Genomic DNA, 3,658 nt, shown 5'->3' on the forward strand with positions numbered 1-3,658 from the left:
AGAAGAAACAAGTTTTATATGAGATCGTCTTACCGTGGGACAGAACAATACAAACAATCCAAATCATTTATATTTAAGAAATTTAAAATTAAAGATAGACTTTTTATTTAGTTATTTTTTTCAATAAATTAGAATTAGGCCAACTCATTAAGCCGTCGGCACAACGAGACGGTCTTGATAAAAAAATTTGTCAACAATTATGGACTAAAAAAAAGTTTTTGACAAATTTTTTTTTATAAATTTTGTTTCACTGTGTGACAATTTAATAGATTGACTCAATTCTAATTTATTAAAAAAATAAATAAAAAAGTTTATATATTATTTCAAATTAGTTTGTTTTAAATATAATATAAATGATAGATAATTTAGGCTTTTTATATAAGTCTGTCTCCTCATACTTATATGAGATTTTATTTAAATCGTCTCCATGCAATATTTATTAATTTCTACTTTTCATAATTATTTGACATGCATGATTAGAAATATTATTGGATTTGTATATTGACAGTGTGAAGAGGTAAAGGCAAATATTGCAAATAAAGAAAGAAAGGGGAAATATTTAATTTACATTTTTCTTGACAATTTATTATTTTGTGTGAGTGCGAGACATTTTTGCATCTACTTTTTTTTTCAAACTCCCAATCTCCGTTTTATCCGGCCGTACTCCACAACCATTACAATTTATTATCAATTTTCTTTTAAAATTGATTATTTTGCAAATTTATAACATCCTTATATAGGATGAACACTGAATTTATTCTCTTTTAATCAAATATTATATTTGATAATGCACTAATTTATTTAAAAAAAGGAGAGGGATCATCCGAGAGAAGTGACTAAAAAAAAGGAAAATGTGATAATTTAACGATAATTGTATAAATTGTTTGATTTCATGAAAGTATAAGTAAGAATTAAGAATAGAAGATTACGAAATATGAAAATGTGATATTTAATGTGAGTATGGCAAAAGAGAAAATGAGACATTTGCTTAGAATAAAAAAATTGGAGTCTTAATAATTTCAGTTAATAGTTTAGCAAAATGTCACTGTAGGGCACTAGCTATTAGTAAGTTTAATTCACTTCAGTACTGGTAAGTACATAAATTCAATACTTAAATATATTTTATTAATTCATTTCAATACTTTTGTAATAACAAGAATTTAGTAGTTTTATATATAATTAAAAAAAAAAAGAAATATAGTAGTTAGATTTATCTGGCCCGATTTTTAAAGGGCTTTGTAAGCGTTGAACTGAAAATGAATTGAGCTAAAAATTGGCTATGCTATATTTAAAATAAAACGGGCTTTAAAGGGCTCAATAAGTAATGGATAATTTAAATATTATAGATGACAATATTAACGGGGATTATGAATATTTTTTCAATTTAGTTACACAAATTTTTGTATAAGACGGTCTCACCGTGATAAATGGGGATTAAAATAATTTTTGGTAATAAAAATGGTTCGGATTGGCTGGGCCGAGTTTTCAAAGCCCGGCCCATTTAAAGCCTATAATAAATTTTTTTGAACTCAAAGCCCATAATAAATTTAACGGACTCTAATCCAATCTGAATCATATTTATTTAAGCCTAGCCGGACACTTATCCGGGCATTCAACACTTGTAATCATGCGTAGTGCAATTTATGGAAGTTAATAAGTTTAGTTCAGACTTTCAGTGTTGTCGAGAGTAAGTGTTTGGAAAGCTAGAACTATCAATTGATCACCAGCTGCTTTTTGATTAAATTTGTTTTTGAGTGAGAATTATGTTTTTTTATCTACTAATATAATACTCATGCATTCTTGGTTTGGTAAAACTTTTTATTTTGATGTATCATTGTTAATGACATGTAGCCTTGTAAATATGTTACATATTTTCCTTCTAATTTAAATCTATTTTTAAAATTATAATATGAAATCAAAGTTCGGATATATTTCTTAAATTTTAACAATAAACTGAGTTAAATTATTTTTGTCTGAAATATATTTGTATTCTAAATTAATTTGATTTACTAATAAAATTGTAATAATTTTTCTTAATTATTAAGGACCAGCTCTTTGATCAGGATTGAAAATATACGTAAAATAGGAAATATGAGATTACAAATAATGTGTTGACTTGAACCGAATGAGGTTGAGCCAAACTCAATATGATTGAACTAATCTACATTAAAAATTAAGTTAGAATTACAATAAATATTCAAAATAGATTGAACTAATCTACATTAAAAATTAAGTTAGAATTACAATAAATATTCAAAATAGTGGAAAAAAGTTATTCTTAATTTTGTATTTCTATGTTATAGACTTATTGTTCACCAAACCTTAAATAAGTGTAATTATATGATCAAAGTCTCCCTTTAAATTAATACATTTAGTATCCAATTGTGAAGAGAAAAGGTGGAATTGGATAGTTCTTAGCCACTATTGTTTATTGCTCTTATATTTAAGATATTTGTTAATTGACATTAATAATTATGTAACTTATTTTCTTTATTGGGGATGTTGCTCATGGGTTTTTGCTCAAGAACATGTAAGGATTTATAAATCCTTATTCATGATACACTTAAAAAGGTAACGTGTATACTAACAAGTACTAACTAGTTTTGACATGTTCTTCAAAGCAAAAGTGAGGTTGTATACACACAAAATTTGTTAAAGAAAGTTTCTTAAACGATGTAATAGTATATCGAAACTTATAAGTTGTTGTTGGTGGACTACACTAGAGGAACTTCATTTGTGGTTCTTGTCTCGGGTTATATTTTATCTAGTGGATTCACGCTATAAAGTATACTGTTTCGTCCCAATATTGATTTGTTTCATTTCATGTCAATAATTGGGTCTTGGGAAAGTTTTAGTTTTCCGCGTGTTAAAAGTTAACAATACTAGAACACTACAATCTATTCCCTCTCATTTTGTTATCCACTTAATTGTAAGTATAAGAACTTCAATTGGGTTAAACTGGAAAAACAGGGATTAAACTAGAAAAGTTGTTGTTATCTAAATCTAAGTATTGAAGCTGAGTACAGTTTCTGATATCTTCTGTGTTGTTTCCAGAAAGAAAATTATACCCAAGAGCTAGTTTGTTCAGATGCCTGGAAGAGGCTGAAATGAAGAAGAAGGAAAGGTTTATAAGGTCACGTGACTATCACGTGATAGTCAACGGTTAATTTAAACGGTCAAACGCTAAAAACCGTTATAAGGTAGTGTTTTGCAAAGAAATGTATTATATAAGGTAGTTTTTTGCAAAAAAATTTAGATAAGGTAGTTTTTTGCAAAAAGGGGTATAAAATAGGTAGTTTATTATAATTTTTTCTAAAATAAATCCACAACACTTAATTCTCTTAACAAATTAAAATTTTATTAGAGAATCATAATCTAAAAAAAAAACAACTTCTTCAATCAAAATATATAAACACAATCCTTCAAGCAAATTAAATTTTGCTAAAGGATTATGAACTCATGAACGACTATATAAATTGACCCATATATTTTTATTCCTTCTAACAAATTAAAATTTTGTTAAAGAAATATAAATCATAAGAACTTATTTATTATCAACATGAATATAATTCTTATAACAAATTTTAATTTTGTTAAAGAATTACTTATCATGGAAAGCTATAAAAAAAATCATGACTTAATCCTTTTAACAAATTAA

The sequence above is a fragment of the Amaranthus tricolor genome, chromosome 3 (assembly GCF_026212465.1).
Source record: "Amaranthus tricolor cultivar Red isolate AtriRed21 chromosome 3, ASM2621246v1, whole genome shotgun sequence".
Classification (NCBI taxonomy): Eukaryota; Viridiplantae; Streptophyta; class Magnoliopsida; order Caryophyllales; family Amaranthaceae; genus Amaranthus; species Amaranthus tricolor.